General features: G+C 39.1%; 1 protein-coding gene across 9 annotated transcripts in view; it reads left to right on the forward strand.

The window, feature by feature from the left end:
* LOC135168434 (protein artichoke-like) overlaps nt 1-17365 on the forward strand; it is a 199795-nt gene that overhangs the window by 95100 nt on the left and 87330 nt on the right. For 8 of the 9 annotated variants that reach the window (XM_064132701.1, XM_064132691.1, XM_064132613.1 and 5 more), the window contains exon 3: nt 16509-16610. The exons of the other annotated variant lie outside the window; for it this stretch is intronic. The gene's annotated coding sequence lies outside the window, so the exon portion shown is untranslated. The remainder of the gene's footprint in view (nt 1-16508; nt 16611-17365) is intronic. 9 annotated transcript variants of the gene reach the window in all.

Raw genomic sequence — 17365 nt, forward strand, 5'->3', positions numbered from 1 at the left:
TCGTATTCGTCCCTTACTCCACTGCCTCCCTCCCATCTTGTTCCTCGCCACTCTTTCTTTCTTTTATTTTTTTTACGTTCTCCTTCACCAGACGGTACGACAGCGTGGCTGACTACACTCGGTCATCTTACACTGCACTACTGAGTGAACTTAGAACCTGAGAAGAGCTCAATGCTTCTCATTTGTTCACGTCCAGCCAGTGTGGCCCACTGCATCTGGATAATTTCTTTCCCTTTAATCCCAGAAAATTCTCTCTCACTTCCCTCCTACCCGGACTCATTCTCACATTGTTCTCCCTCCATTTTCTTATCTTCAATGAGTTTCGCTTTTTCTCACATCTTTTATACTTCTTGTTCATATTTCCTTCGCTTTGAAATTATTTTTCACCTGTTTAATGAATTTCCACCCGTTTCAACGACCACCAGTACTACTTTTTCACTTATCAAGAGTGCATTACAGTTTTTCCATTAATTACACCGTCAACTGAGGAAAAACAGTATCAAATTAAGGTAATTGTTTTTCATTAACTCTGCAGATTATTTAAAAATGCCTATTCAACAAATTATTCTCCTCGATACCCCATACCATATTTTTCTAAGATTCCTTTGTACGTTAATAACGACTCGCGTTGAATGTACCGAGTGCCTTTTCTTTCAATTGTCATGTAAAATTTTTGCTAATCGAATAAAGTACTGCCCCTTCACAAGAACGCCAACCAAATTAGCGTAACTAAATATCCTAAATCCAAATGTAATTTTCAAATAGACAGACGTGAAACGTACCGAAAGAACCTTAAGTGAACCATGACGTATAAACAGGCACATAGGTGCATGTGAATACTGTTACATATTCATTACGGGGTTGAAATGGGTGGATGGGTGGTGCTCAGCGCTGTACACATATAATTCACCCCCTTTGTGGTAGCGAAGCACTCTAGCTTGATTATCATGACCACTATCACTCGGACGTACCATGGAAACCCATTATGCCGATTCCAATGTTATACGCAAATGCCGTTGGAGTTGAAAGAATCGATTACTTCTTTTTTTTTCGATTTCATGTAATAATATAGTTTGCGGTGGAAAAAATTCTCATCTCGGGGTAAAAACGAGTGTGGGAGACCGGTGTAAACTATATGCCCGAGAAATATCATATATATGCGTATGGTGAGTGACTGCACAAGGGTAAATTTATTCTGTACCGACTCGTATTTCGCGGCACCACTTCGTCCGCCACTCGAATAAATGTGGAATCCTTTATTTTCTCTCTTCGTTTGTGTTCTGAATTCTGTTTTTTTTTTCTCTCTTTTCATGTTTCTCTTTTTTTTCCCTACCCCGCCAGGTTCTGGAATTTAAATGAGAACTATGTGCGCTGTACCGGTAGTTTAAAGTCATTTGGAGGAATTGAAAGAAAAACGAGATACTTGAGACAGTCGGTGATGTGGTGGCTCGTTCTCGGGTGAATTAATGCTTTGTAATGCGTTTAAGAATTTTTATCCTGTGTTTTGCGAAATAAAATTTACAGTTTCCATTGCTTCTTCCACTTTGACAGAACATAGTTTCGTTGTTTCTTATCATTCTTACCTCGAATTTCTTCGCATCAAGTTGTCCATCCTCTTCGTTGTCATACAATTTCTTTTCATGGGAAGTTTGAACCAATGCTCATCTGCCAAAACTTGGGCCGTTTGAGACAATGCCTGGAATTCTTTATCATGATTGTTTCTCATTATGTTTTTCGAGCGGTCGTGTAATTTTTCATTTATGCATGAGAACATTTGTTAACTTTCCTGACGAAACCTCGGTTGCTTGATTCAGCTAATTAAAGAAATTTTCATACGACAACAAGTTTAAATTAGAACGATTCTTTTTTTTATTCGGATGAAGCTCCTGGAATTGCGAATCGTAGGCTCTTGGGTACTGGCTCATGCTCGCTGCATCAAGTACATTGCGAAATCCTTAAATTAGAGAGGATTGTAATCAACATTATTAAGCATAATGAAAAACAAACAGATATTGCATTCCTCCGCATATTTATTTGTACTGAAATAAGAGTTTATAGAATTGTTCTTATGCGTTGAGAAATGAAAGAATAAAATGTTCGCATTTGTGGGCTATTTCCAGGAATTCATTAATTAAAGAAAAATGAAAATGTAAAATATACAAAGAATTTTTTTCAAAGGTTTTTGTAGTTCCAAAGCAATACACGCGCGATCTAACGAAAAACCATTTAATTTTTCTCATTTTCTTGCATAGTAAAATAATTTTATAATTCTGAAAGAAAACTTGAGTGAATGCAATATCGAAGAATCAGAATTGTTCTATTTTCCTTCATATCCGAATAATTGGAAGAATTGTGCTTCGTTTATTCATGCTTCATCGAGTACTATTAAACTCCTTTTCATTGAAAATATTTTCCATGTTCCCTTTCTAGCTGTTCGATTCGAAATATTGTCGATACTTTTTTTTATAACAAAAAGGAAAAAAAATCAGACAATTTTTAATTCAATCATATTACGCTCCCTGCGTTGTTTCTTTTGTTTTCAAAATGTCTGACTTTATCCATTCCCTTCTACCAATCAACACCGTATCCCATCGAAAAACTGCCACTTCATCCATTATTTAAAATTTCATCTGCCCGAATATTTCCGCTTACTCGCGCAGTCCAGACTTATCGGTTTCAACAAAAAGGAAACCATTCACGTACTCATATCAGGTTTCCTTTCGTTGCATACAGCTTCATCCGACACCCCTTTTCACCCCTACCCCTTATCCATATGGTCACGAGAGTTATCGAACTTTTAGAAAATCCATTGCACCCTCTACCAACTTGAAAATGTATCGTTCGTAAAGCGATTCCCCCAGAACTCAGGGACCAGAGGATCGCGGTCGATGATAGTTATGGCAGTGGGTTGGGTAGTTGAATGTGTTGCAGGATAATGCGCTAGACAAGTATAAACTATAACAGTCAGGGGGAGGGGAGGTTAACAACGGAAAGGGACTGGAAGTGAGCTGGTACCGGCGAGGTGGTGGCAAAGGGGTTTGGGGAGGGGAGTGAGTGTAAATCTTTAGAGATGCCACTGCCGGTCATGAGGGTGCATTGGCATTCCGTATATTCTCAGTTGGTTATACGCGACACACGCGTCGAAATCGTACGAGGGGTGGAATGGCTGAATGCCAATTCTATCGGATATTAGCATGGAAATGGACTCTGATTTGCAACATTCGTCCTCGCATCGTCGCATTTGTAACAGTCGTCTTATGCATTTATGTACTCACAGTCTTTGCTGGTGATTGTGAATGTCAATGGTACTTCTGAGGAAATATTTGGAAAACAACGTCGGTGAACTATAATCACGAGGAAAAAATTGGAGTTCGAACGTATGCGACAGAAGGCATGTGATCGTTACTTTTGACGTAACCAGAGGGACAGAACAAGATTTTTTCCTGAAAATTCCCTGAAAAAGTGGGTAATTGTTCCGTAATTTTCACCAAATACAGTTTTGATTGACAAATTATAGAATAGACAGGGGATTAAAAAAAAAAATTCATAAGTGAGTATTTTTTAAATACAAAATCATAAGTTACGTTTATCGTAATTTCCATTTCAAAATTTCTATGGAAGATTTTTGAAAATTGTTTATATTTTTATGGGGGGAAAATCCCTCTTTTTCTTGTTTCGCCCTCATTACATGGCAATTGATTTGTATCGAGGGGTGTTAGAGAAAAAGAAAGTTCTCTCGCGTGTGAGTGTCGCTCTAACGTGGCGTGTATGGTTAGGTAGAAGGGATTTTCGAGTACTTGGATCGGGAAAAACGATTTGCGAGCATCCGGAGGCAATTCTTCACCCCTCCTGGACGGGGAAAACGGCATCCTCAATATCGGGAGTTACTGGCTGCTCCATTGCACACCTAGCAAAGTTTGTTTGAAAAGGGAGGGGGAGGGTCTCGATTGGCTGTTTTTAACTTTCGGTTGGCTTGATAGGGGATTTTGCGTCAGAGCTGATGGAATTGGAGGGTATCTTTAATAGGGAATGGCTGCAGAGGATTAGAATAAAAGAACAGAAGTGATGTTTGTGGCTACCGGAGTGATTGACCGTATAAGATTCCGAGTGAAAAGAATTTGTTGAATTAATGCAGCCTTCAGGTGCATCCTCACGTACAGATTGAATCCTTTCGTCGAGGGCTACGGATTTTGAATAGTGTCCACTTAACACGAGGTGTGGATAAGTCGTGGATGAGGCTTCATGGATGAAAAAGTTTTTTTAGAACATCCTGACGAGGTCTGTATTCATTTCTACTGAATGTCTATTCAACTTTACACTCACTTTTGATCGATTGTGTTGAAATATTCAGCGGGAAATATTACATAGAACAAATGTACTCAGATATTTTTCGTAGATTTTCCTCGACTCCAATAGAAAAATGAAATCAAAATTAGTTGAAGAATTCAAGATGATATTGTTCATTGAATAGGATGTACTTGACCTTAATTCTGCCTCTCTCCTCCCTCTGGAAAATGCGTTTAAAGAAGATATATGTCCTCCAATACTTTATGTATATTTTAAAAAAATTATAAGCACATGCCCCACACATTCTAGAGATCGTTCATAAATTTTTGAACTTCGAAACCCTAAGGGAGAACTTACTCCAAAAAAATAAATTTTCTATAGTTTCGTGTTCTACGTTTCAAGTTGAATTTTCTGTGGTGACTATCATATAATGTTTCGTATATAAAGATCTCTACAATCTCGTCAATATTTTTTTATGTCCACATAGTAATGATAATCAAATAAGAGGAGGTTGCACATGAAAATTTCACAGAAAATTTTCTGCGAAGGTAATACCATGTTTACCTTGTCGTATTGTTGAGTTGGATCATACAAAAATGACGAAGTTGGTGCTCCTAGTGATCTCACTAGCATCAAATACCCTGCGTATCCAGTCCTATTTCTATCTATTCCGAGACATATATTTGAATTCATTTTCCCCGCTCCATTCGGGATAATCCCGTCCACTCAAACCACATTTAACTTTGAAATCCGTCGGGCATTGTGGATTTACATCCTTAATAAACTACCTCGTGCGTCCCTCAATTCCGTCAAGAACTAACAAAAGGAAATGGAAAATACAAACGTGTTAGACCAGGATTTTGCTTTTGTTGTCAGCTCGATAACAGCTCGGCTATACACGATGAAAATTATGGAGCCAGTGTTGTTTAATACATACGCCCATATCTGTATATGCTCCCGAGAGCATATAAATGCCCTCGTGCACCAACCGAGATCGATCCCCAGTGAGATAGCTGCTGCAGAAAATGTACTATTCTCGGTTTCTACAGAAAGGGAAAAAAAACGTAGGAGAGATGTGGCAAGGGGGAAAAGGGCATACAGCCTGCGGTTATCACCCTGACTTTTCATTAGGGACGGAATGTTTTATTTAGCAGTGACCTTGACCCAAGAGACTGCTCTTCTCGTCAAAGCACACGGCGTAAGAGCCGAGATGTTTTGCTCCAACTGTATCATTCACGCGCTTTGGAGCCTCGGGTCGCGGTTTATCTCGGCTAAGATCCTCATTAGATGATTTTGCTTCATCTTTTTTTCGGGTCAAGTAGTCAAGGGGCATTTTTCGACCCGTGGGGAGAACGAAAAAAAAGGGATGTTTGGAGTAGTCTGGGAGAAAGGAATTTTTCATGCAGTATTTCACATTTTGCATCCGAATGGAACCATTGTACTCATCAAATGGGAAATTTCGAATTTTTCAGGACACTAATTTTCATTTTGCTTCGATGCAGAGGGTGTTTTTTTAGCACTTGAGTGTAGGGTGATGTTTTTAATTGAATTTTTCGGCCATTGTCGTGAACGAGAGAATACAAAATTCGGAATAAACTCTATTATTCTCTAGGAGTCAAAAAAGGTTTTTCATCACGGACGTGTACGAGGAAATTTTTTTACGAGTCACAAAAAAATTTTGTAAATGCACGAAATGATGTTGAATGCAGGGGGAACGTTTCACTTGGAATTGGCTCGGCCACAGACACAACTATTTTAACCTTACTATTTTTTATACTCCCACTTTTCGTCTGGAAAAAAATGTTTAGAAATACACATCTAAAAATACAATGGGCGAATTCCTATCGCAGAAATAATAATCCTTCTCCCGTTTCTTTGCAAAATTATATTGTTCATTGAATGAACGGGGTTGGTGCAGACAGAGAGAGAGAGGACGAGAGAGAAAGAGGAAAGAGAAGGGATGAAAACGCCCAACATCAATGGAACGTCCGGTTCTCGTTCTCCAGGAATTATCGGATTAACGCTCTCACTCAGTGAATGCATCAGTGGGACGTTAAAAAACGATAATCCATTCCTCGTTGAAATGTTTTGCACAAAATTCCTCTTTGAATTTTCACCAACCATTCACACATTCAGCTGCTCCTTCTTTTTTTGTCGCGTTATCACTTGAGACGCAGCCGTACTAATTGATTAAAAATAATGACCATGGAAATTCATGATTTTTTAATTAAACTTTTAAATTTGTACCGAGGCTTTTTCTCGCAGGTTATTAAAGATTAACGGTTGCGTGAGTTTATGAGACTTGCGGAAGTTCTTGAGTGACGGTGGAAGGCGAGGGAGAGGAGGTGGATGGTGAGCTTCAGGGCTTACAGCATGTTTGTGGTGAAATTTCAAAGTGACATATTTAAGTGACGGAGGTTTTCAAAGGAGTAGTGGAGTTTGGATCTCTCCCATTTTACGTTTGATCACATTAACTGTGTGGACAGCATATTTTCAAGTGAGAGAGCCAGACGAGGGAAATCGCATGTTTTTTTTTACGAAAAAATCATATATATCATTTTGGTATTTATTTTCTACCCTTGACTCCAAGGAGATAAGTCCCTATCTCCCTCCACTCACAACGATCCACTCTTGTGATCTTCATGACTCCTTTTGGGCCCTCACTCTGACTCTTCTGTCCCTCGATAACCGAACAAACGTCTGTTATTTCTCTCAACTCTATCGAGACCAATCGGGATTTACTAATAAAAATGTTCTTCACACAGTTATAGAATCCATTTTTGTTTCTTACTACTTTAACCAGTGGCTCGAAAAATCTGGATTTTTATCCCTCATGGTAGCCGACTCCGTAAATCGTTCGTAAATAATTACTTGCCACCCGCTAAAAATCGATACTCATTGATTCAACCCGTCGGGGGTATTTAAATTACAAAGCCGTGAAACTTCTACAATTATCTGCCTGTAATTAACAGACAACCATGCGAAACTGTTACGGCGATTTATCAGGGAGGTTGAAGCATTTATCGAAGTAATATGTCGAACTCGTCTGAACATAAAAGTCGAAGTGAGGAAAAGAAAAAGAAGCAATAACTATTCTTGATAAGGTTTTACGATTCAACTATTCTCCGCTAAATTCTCATGGCTCTTGACGATGGTGAGAGAGGGGCGGAGGAAAGGGGGAAGGAGAAAAAATACGTGATCGAGGGCCTCAATTTTCTCACAGTCATCGAGTGAGCTATAATATTACCTCGATTCCTCTACATATTAGCACGGGAACGCTTTTGAATTGACTCACTTATGTCTTGAGTGTCAAAATCTTGACGTCAATGATACGTGGAATAATTAAAAAGAGACTGAAAAGCAGTAAAGAATTCCTCAAGTCAAAGACCCTTGACTAATTTACTGTGACCCTATGAAATAAGATATTACTAAAAAATCGATAAAATGCCGATTTCAGATGTTCTTCCCATCATCTATTAGCATTCTCCAAATGAAGATTACTTTTCACCCATTTACATACCATAGATTGATCGTAATTTTCTTTTATCATAAAGCATCATCAATTTCAATTCACTTAGCTTTTACTCTCGATAGGATACTTTCATCTGCTATAATGGCAATTTCACCGAGCCCCTTGGATCAATCTTTTTCTCATGATCATAAAATTGAGAGTAGTCTGCTCTACGAGACTGTAACAGTTAAAACTTCATTGGCAATAACTTATGTGTGTAGTTCGTTGCGCCATTAATATCTAATTATCGCTAAGTCTGGATGGCAAACTTTGGTGCTCTGTGTAACGGGAAGACACTGGGTGAGAAACTTTGTCGATATGTGAGCACGAGTATGCAGTTACAGACTTGTGGCAACCATGCTGAAACCAGCGTCTAAGCTCCTCCACCTTGTGCTCTGTTGATTCTGGGGTCATGCTCAACTTTGTCGCATTAGAGACGGTTGTGTTGGTCGGATAATTTCAGGTACTCAATTTATTGTCTCTAATTTTGGTTTTATCACGACCTTTACGTCGATCCATTGTGGCGCAAACAATCTTAATGATTTTCCTGTAAACGAGGACTAGAGGAGAATGAGACATTAACAAACCTGAAGAAGATAGTCCTTTAGGAATGTTATGGATTACTCATTTGAAATATATATTCTCTAATGACCGATTGAATTATTAGCCCTCCATCAATAATTGTAGGTTTGCTAACAATTTTAGTTGTACCCAGAATTATGAAATTCCAATGTAGCCAGATGCTGATACTGGAATTACTAGTTATTGGAGGATTGAGATTTAATAATATATTCCCAATTGACATCCTATACTAATGAATACCTATACCTGTATGCTCGTTTCCATACATTTTGCATAGTTTCATTATTTATATGTAGACTGTTTGAAATACAAACGGCCGCTCTAGTCGTATACAGGATACATAAATGCCCAACCTCCCTCGTTGTTTATTACACTCTAGATGCATTGTTTGTTGAAAAAGTTAACCGCCATGCATCTACCCAACGCGGTATTATGTCCTTGTACAGCTTCCGGTTGAGTGTCTCTGCGTGATATTTCTTTAGGCACTAAGTTGCTGGGTTTTTCCCTCACGAGTAATTTTTTTACAATCGTATTACAATATTTCACTGCTGTGCAGCTACAACCATTTTACGGAAAATTGTTCCTGCCATTTTGATGAGTCATATTTTTCCAAATAAATTGTGTACAGTAAAGAAGAATCTTGTGTCAAAATTATGTTCAACGGGGGATTAAGGTTCTCTGTTATAGTTTTTTTTATTTCGGTGTTTATAGGTGAATGAATCAAACTAATATTAGTCATTCATACGCGCAATTTAATTGTTTATCTCAGGGTCGCTTGGAGACGAACTCCCGATGTCCCTCTCCCCCAGGTCCGTCGCCCCTATTCATCTCAATCTCCCCACAGACATCAAGCCCATATCCCAAACATTGACGGGTGGACAAATTAACAAATGCAAGCAACCCTATTATCCCAGCCGATGGCAAAGGTATGGCTCCACGTACCCAGGGCACTCCTTCAACATTAACGTCAAAATATCGAACATTTTTCTCTGTAACGCTGTGACATAGAACGGATGCCCCTGACGCCCATGTTTTCCCTTTTTTTTCATACACCTTTTTTTTTACATATCAACGGGGCGAAAAATTTCATCCTTGTGACACTCCTCCCGTGTACACTCACTTGTCACATAGGCAATTTGTCAAATCTGCCAAATGCAGTAAAACTCGCGGTATCTTCGCCCCCGTGTTACTGGTGACGAGGGACTGAAAAAAAAATGAACAAATTGACACTGTACAGGGTATGAAACAAGTCAGTGTAAACTAAGGAGCGAATATTTCACGACAAATTTGGAAAAGGATTTTATTGGAGGGTACATAGTCCTCGTGTTTGTTGTGTCAATATTGATGAGAGAAAAAAGGTAGAATAAAATATCTGACGTTGAGTTTGTACTGAGAGGTCGTCTGCGTGTGAAAATGTTTCCCCTCATTAAAATATTTCCGAAGTAAATGGATTTTCTGAAAAATTCCTTGAATTCATTTTCATGGATTCCATTATATTATTCCAATTGTTAAATCCCCTCAGTCTCACAAAAAGAAAAATATCTCTCACCAAAGAATTACCAGGAGATTCTAAAACTTCACTCATCCCCAGGAAAATCATCTCTAAAAGAATAAACCCAAATCTCGAGGATTCTCCAAAGGACTTCAATTATACATTCATCCTCGCTTCCGTGGTCCCCCAAAATTCCTCATAATCGGATTATTTGTGACGCAACGACTTTAACGGTCGGTTAGGAGGCGCGTAGCCGAAACACCAGTAGCCAGTAATCCACCTAACCCAGCACCCATGAAGCTTTCTGAACCCCGCACGGGGTTCCGGCATGTGCATATGTATAAGAGATGTGCCGGTTTTAGCCAAGATTATATTTGAATTTTAATGCTTGCCTCGTAAAGAGCGGAGGCCAGTTGCAGGTCACATGGTATGTTGGCCTGTAAGAGGTACAACGTCGTGAAGGAACTCCTGAGAAAAAGGACAAGTTAAAAATGCGAAACGAAGGCAAGTGAAACTGAGATGAAAGAAAAAAGAAGTGATGCTGTTGCCGGTGATGGTGGGGTAGATTTTTGATGCATTTATTCATGCCAGCTCGTATTTATGGCTTACAGAAGAAAGGATCTTCACGACCTCCGGATAGGAAGCGTGATCCCAACATCCTTGAGACATACACACATCCCTTTCTCTGCCAAACTCTCCAGCATTCGCTTTTATGAAGTCGAATTTAAGAGGAAACGTAAATCGAGGAAAAGCAGCAATCCATACAGCTCCTCATTCCACTGAGTACAGGGCATAACTCTATACCCTCCTGAGTCATGCTATTTTATTGTCTATCTTGAATGACTACATATATAGATATATATTGGTTAAGTACATGTTGGCAGAGGGGGGGAGGAGGAGGAGGAGGATGGGAACATTGAACCACTTCATGTGGTTCAACAATCGTTTTGACTACAGGGGTAAAACGCGTATTTTCCTAGCTTGAATTCCAGTGGGGAAGGGCGGGGGGAGGGAGAGAGAGAGGGCTTGGTGAACCCTCGTCAAGGAGCTTTATCATTCTAGTCACTACTCTGACCAGCAGGAAGTTTCGCTTCTCGGTGAGAATATATCTTGGGAATTGTGTGCGACATCCGACGCTACGACGGGGATATTACCGGATAGTTGATATATATCAAATGGGAAAATTGTCTGTCAGGGTGTTTGTGGGTGATAGCGTAGCTATGGAGTCAGCGTGATATTCTAGAGTAAAAAAAATCAGTAGATGAAATGACGACACTTGTGACCGCTTTTCCAAGTGGTTTCTATGACCCTTTTGAGTATTTTTAGGGTTTTCAGTTATGACGTTAAGGTATATTCCAGGAGTCTACGTAACCGTGTCGTAAATGTTGATGACGGAAATTCTCAGATATCTTGAGGTAAGATAGAAGAATCCCTCAAACTTGGCGACGTGTTTCAAAAAATTGTGGAAATATCTGATCTGGCGAACGTTGAATTCCGATGAAAATATTGAAAGTTGATATTTATACGGCTATTGACTTAAGTTTCGTGTTAATAGCGGGTGCAGAAGGCACCTCTACGGAGGATTAAATTCGAAGTCTCAATGGCGAATGAAACATGATATCAAGCTACCGGACGTGTTGGAAGACTCAGATAACTCAATTGTAGACTCTCCCTTGCAAAATGTGCAGTTATTGTTCGAAGGGCGAAATATATGATCCGACGAAGAAATTGTTCCGTTCAATGGAATGTCTTCATTCAGCCAGGCATCAGTGCTAACAGATGAATCACCAACTACATCACCCTTACAGTCAAAATTTGACCAGCTCCCGACTGATTCCAAGCACTCAAACTCATCAGTTTCTATCTCCAACTTTCTCCATGCAAACCCAGATAAAATCTGATCGAATAGTTCTCACGATTTTTCACGTTTGTTCATTAAGTTCCACAGAATAGCTTCCACCAAACGAACCGCAAGATATCTCCTCAAACAAGCTTCTCTCACCAGATCAAAAAGCCAAGGTTAAGAGAAACTCCTGCAGTTTCACCGTTAAACTACATACCGAAGACGTAGTCTCTTCCTTGTGACGACTGATTCGAAACTTTCAACGGTGTGTCTTACCCGAAGTAGCCAACTAAGAACAAACTTTTGGGACTAGCGGAACGTCGACCTCGTTCCAATAATTAAGTTGAAAAAATGACTCTCGTTCGTAGGTATAAGATACGAGAGAATGACCCACCTTGGGAAGATGGTGGGATTCATCCAGGGTGGCTCGGCTTTGACTCGGCACAGGAGAGTAACGCCACTCATCTCAGTTGCTGTTACCGTTCTCATCTAAACCCTCCCTCTTCCTCCAGAATTCTATCCTCCCTCCTTACCTTTATGTGCCCATCGACGAAGTAACTTTGTCCGCTTTAAACTTAAATTTACTTGGCTGACCCGAAGAGTCTCTCGTCTAGCGAACCAACCAAAGCTCCGCACCACATTTCCTACAGTGACATTTACTCGACCCCAAACCCTCACTCCTTTCCACCCCTGTTGCCTCTTATCGCTCGGATAACTCTCTGCTCGGTCTCTTTCGCTCTCTATGTGGTCAAGAGATGAGGAAAAAAGTAAAGCAGATGAAAATGAAGAGAAAACGATAAAAAAAAAATGAGGTTGAAAAAAAAAATCTCATCGCCCGCCCATTGCATCCCCGTGGGAAAGTTGCAAGGTGCCTGATTATTTTGTCTATTCGCTCTCAGTTGATCATCGTTTTGCACAACTCTGGCACCGCCATTCTTAAATATTCCGAATTTTATTATCGTCGATAATTCAATTGCTTGTTTTTATAGCATCGATATTTGCATACACGAACGGTCAAGCTGAATGCCAGTGAACTCAATTTATTTAGAGCATACCTTGGTGAATTAGTATTTGAATTTTAGTCCATCGAAACTTAATTAAATTCGTTGTTTTCCTGTTACTCGGATGTTTGGAATGGCATTTTCATACAAATATCGGTTGCTACTTGTTGGATTTTTTAAAAAATTTCGTGACTGGTATTTGAATATACTATCAAAGGTTATTGGAATTGAAAATATTGATCGTACGGTACTCTCTTTGTTGGGACGCTCATCCCATGTTTTATAATTTTTACTGGCAATATTCAAATGGATGTGCCGAGAAAGAAAGTGGCGCAGCTTTACCAAACAAGTCTAGTAATCATACAGATACCGCGATTTTTACGACATCAAGTAAATAACTTCATTAACTTGATTTACCCTGGAAGTCTCGATTAGTATGACCTTTTGAATTTAATGAAGCCGGCGAACATCCAGTGGTCCTCTTCAGCTTGCGATCGGGCAAGTCATAATTAAGTGCACCTTCGTGATACCTCAGCCACTTCCCTGCCTAAAGGACAGCCTGAGGCAATTTCTATTCGAGATATGGGACAACGTCATAAGGGGACTTCTAGTGAAACTCATGGCGCCCTTAACTACGTTCCTCGCAGTACAATTTCCACTGCAACGTTTAATTTCACATCTTCAAGTACAATATCTAGTAGATTCCATTGCGCCAAAATATTCGAATCACCAAACCATGGAATTTCTGAACTTCAGAATGAATCGATATGATTCATATTTGTGAAGTCGACAGAAAAATATTGGAATGGCGGTGCAGGTGGATGAAAGACGTGAGAAACGACTCGATGTCACCAGAAATTGGTTCAATTTTTTTTTCACCTATACTCCGCATACACAAATGTACGTTGCATCACAGAGACAAGATCAGAGGCATCTCCAGTGGAAAAGCAAATGAAACTAATGCCCATGTCGTTTCACGGATCTCTTTCCTATTTCAAAAGATGGAAACACATTTTGACTAGATGCCTAGGTCTGAGCGGAGTAAATAATGGACGCCCTGTCAAACTCGGCTATCCACCTGGTGCACTATCTTTTTATTTTTCTTGTTACCCCTACACTCGTCTAACTCACTTTTTCATCGGCCAGGATCCTCACCCTCTTGAGGGATAGCCCCTCCGACTTCTTTTACCATCTCTCGGAACCTTTTTTTCCCCCCTTTCCCTTTCCCTCTCGCCCCACTCTTTCATCTGCCGTGCTCGTTCATCCATCACCCTTGACTCATCCTATATCTTCTTTACAATAGCATTTACGGATGCCGGGTGACTTTCCAGTGAACAGTTTATCCTCGGGAGTGTGAAAAAATGATGATCCGTTATTTCGACATTATTTCATACGCGCAAAATTGATCGGGAGTAATTGCCCGAGAGATTTTCAAGTGTCACATAATTTTTGATAGGTTCATTGATAATAAATTTCTCACTGTATTTGTTGACAAGCATGTATCACCATCATTATCATAATTTTCAACATCTTATATAAAGGGTAGATATTTTTTATCGATAAGTTGAGATGTTTCGCCTAATAGATTGCGCCCCAAAAATGTTTTTTTCCAATTTCTAAATCGAGAAATTGATGAAATTACTGATTGAATGGGCCAAGAACCAATAGAAAGTGACCCTAAAAATCCAATAGAATTTTCTATGAAATATTTTCTATAAAAATCTCTCATGCATATCATGAGGCCGAAGAAGCTTTCCGAAGGGGCGATTTCCCCGCACGACCCAAACCAAAGCCTTGTACCCATTTCCCCGAGGTGAAACACAATCAAATACGTACACAGACTGACTATCATCTCATACATGCGAATATTCTCTTTTATTTCAAATTCCCATTCCCCCTTTTTCCATCCCCACACCGGCGACTGGACCACGGAATTTCCGGCATAAATCATGGCCCACGCTCCACCGACCAAGTTTCAATGCATGTGCCTCCTGGCTCCCTGTGTTGATTCATTATTATTATTATGTTTCTCTTTTATTTGTATGTTTTTTTAACACTTTGAAAATTTATATTCGTGGCACTGGCAATTTTCTACGCATTTTGAATTACCCACGTTTTCCGCTGTTTTTTTTCCCCCAACTGTATGCGCCTGTAACGTACTGGCTATTATTTCTCGTGATAATTTATTCAGAGAAAAATACTAGTGAAATATGATTTCAAATTGCAATGCTCGAGAAATTGAAGTTTCGAGGGGAAATAACTGTGCATCAACCGTACGTTTTGAATTTTCATTGAATTGCATTTGTTTCGGTCACGAAATTCTATGTGGAGAGATGTTTTTGGTAAAAATTACCCTACTGATCTAGAAAAGAGCGCCATGAGTCATTGTCACTTCACCTCTATCGCGAAACCTCATAAAAAATAATATATATGAGGTATATTTTTTATTCTTGGTGAGAGAAATAGCGCGATAGTCCCATTGATAAAATGTCCCAAAACGTTTGGCAAAAATTTCTCTCCAAGCACTCAATAATTAGATGGATTAGGAGCTTATATAATGAGGAACATAGTGAGGGGTAACTGCGGTTGGGTTGGAGATTTCAAACGCATGGAAATGATCAAGGAGTTGTCTGCAGTCATGGATAGGTGGGGCGGGAGTTGGGGGTTAAAATAAGGCAGCGATTGCTGGTAATTTGACTAATCCTCATTATACAAATATTGACGTGGGATTGTTCTCTATGCAAGCTTTGCTAATTCAATGAGTACGGGTTTTGTTTTATGCACTAATATTATTACAATATATATTGGTATACAATCGGTGTCGCGACTGTCTCTAAATCATTAATCTTTTTTAATTACTCCCTAAATTCAATATTTATTCATAATGATAAGTGCATCAATTAGAGCTCCATTAATTGGTGTACACTAGCAATTATTTTGTTAACATGAACATTGACTAATTAGGAGATACGTGTATTAATTATCGATCTTCTACATTGTTTACGCATACGTATACACCGTTTGCCGTTCATGAAAATCAATTGATTATTATTCTGTCGTTTTTACATGATAATGTTGGGAGTGTGAGAAATGGATATATGCACACGACGCAGCAAGTACTGAAATGGGAACGTTGCCTGAAGTGAAGTCGCTAGAAGCAATGAAACAAAAATTGCAATATCTGTAATTACGTGGATACCGTAGTTACTTTGAATAATCCCTATTGCATTTATATACATCTCAAATTATCCTCTATCAAAGGACCGAAAAAATTGTAATTCGTTTTATGTAATTTTATCACAACCAATGGCCAATTATAAATCATTCACTTTGATATCAATGGTTCATATATAATCAGTGGTTTTCAATTAATTGTGAATGTAAATATTGGATTGGATAAATAATGTTGCAATTGGCCTTTCATGACAAGAGAAAGTATCAATCGTACAGTATTAATTCGCAGACATTTTTGTTAACAGTTCAAAGTTACAATAATATCTGTAAATATCGGTAATATACGCAATTCCATATTTATAACGATGTTAATATGAGTACATTGAATTCTAGTGGTTGAAAAATGCTTTAAAAATTCCCCCCGTTAATTAGCGTATGAAACCAATTATTGCAATAAAATGGGGGTTTTTACAGCCACTAATTGGTAAATATTGAATTCAATAAACGATCAGATATCATTGGAGTATATTCCGGGTAGAAAATTGATTTGAATATTTTTCTTTCATTTTTCACGGTACAATGTTGCCAACGGTTATATTCAATTCTGGAATATTTCAGACTGAACGAGGTGCAGCATGATGCGATGGGACTACTCCAGGTGGAATTGCTGAAGGCAATGGAATGAAAAGTGAGATATCTGCAATTACGGATGCACTGGAGGTAAGGAGAGGGGAGGGCAAAACTCGTACTCGAATTATTTTCGACAGTGAAGCATTCTCGAGTGCCGCGAGCAGACGAGATGCGAAATGATCCCGGTTCAGCCACTATCGAGTTTCACCTTCAAACACTTTTCCAAGCTTACGGCGAAAATCATGTTGAACATCAACTCTCAGTAGTCGAGCCATAGGCTTGGAAGTAATCGTCGACTAATGAATTTAGTTCGTTTCACGATGAGCATCATGATAACTGGGGGAGTAAACTTGCATTTTGCAGATTGTGAGCATTAATTCAGAGGGCGAGAGGAGTACTTCTAGCCGAAGCGGATTATTCTGAGAATGCTTTTTCACTATTCGGACACTTTACCATGCGAAGCAGTTTGAAAAAATTTTCAAGAGTATTTTTGTGAGGATTTTTTCAATCTCACCGCGAGTGATGCATATCAGATTATACTATCACATTGTGATTCTGACGAAACTTTCAACAATTTCATCGTTGAAAATTCAGTTTTATGACTGAGTTTACAATGTGCGAAATTGCTCGCCAAAACTGGACTTTGAAGTCTTTTCTCAATGTGATGCCCTGCTTAAAACAAATTCTAGACATTCCTAAACTGGTTATAAAATTGAAATTCATCTCTGAATGTAGATGGCTTCAGCAATTACTCCTTGACATACGTTGAAAATCAAATTCCCACTGATTTCTCAAGCAAAACGCCTGCCTTTTGTACAACTCTCAGCACGATATTCCTCATCCCC

The sequence above is a fragment of the Diachasmimorpha longicaudata genome, chromosome 1, assembly GCF_034640455.1.
Source record: "Diachasmimorpha longicaudata isolate KC_UGA_2023 chromosome 1, iyDiaLong2, whole genome shotgun sequence".
NCBI classification, from domain to species: Eukaryota; Metazoa; Arthropoda; class Insecta; order Hymenoptera; family Braconidae; genus Diachasmimorpha; species Diachasmimorpha longicaudata.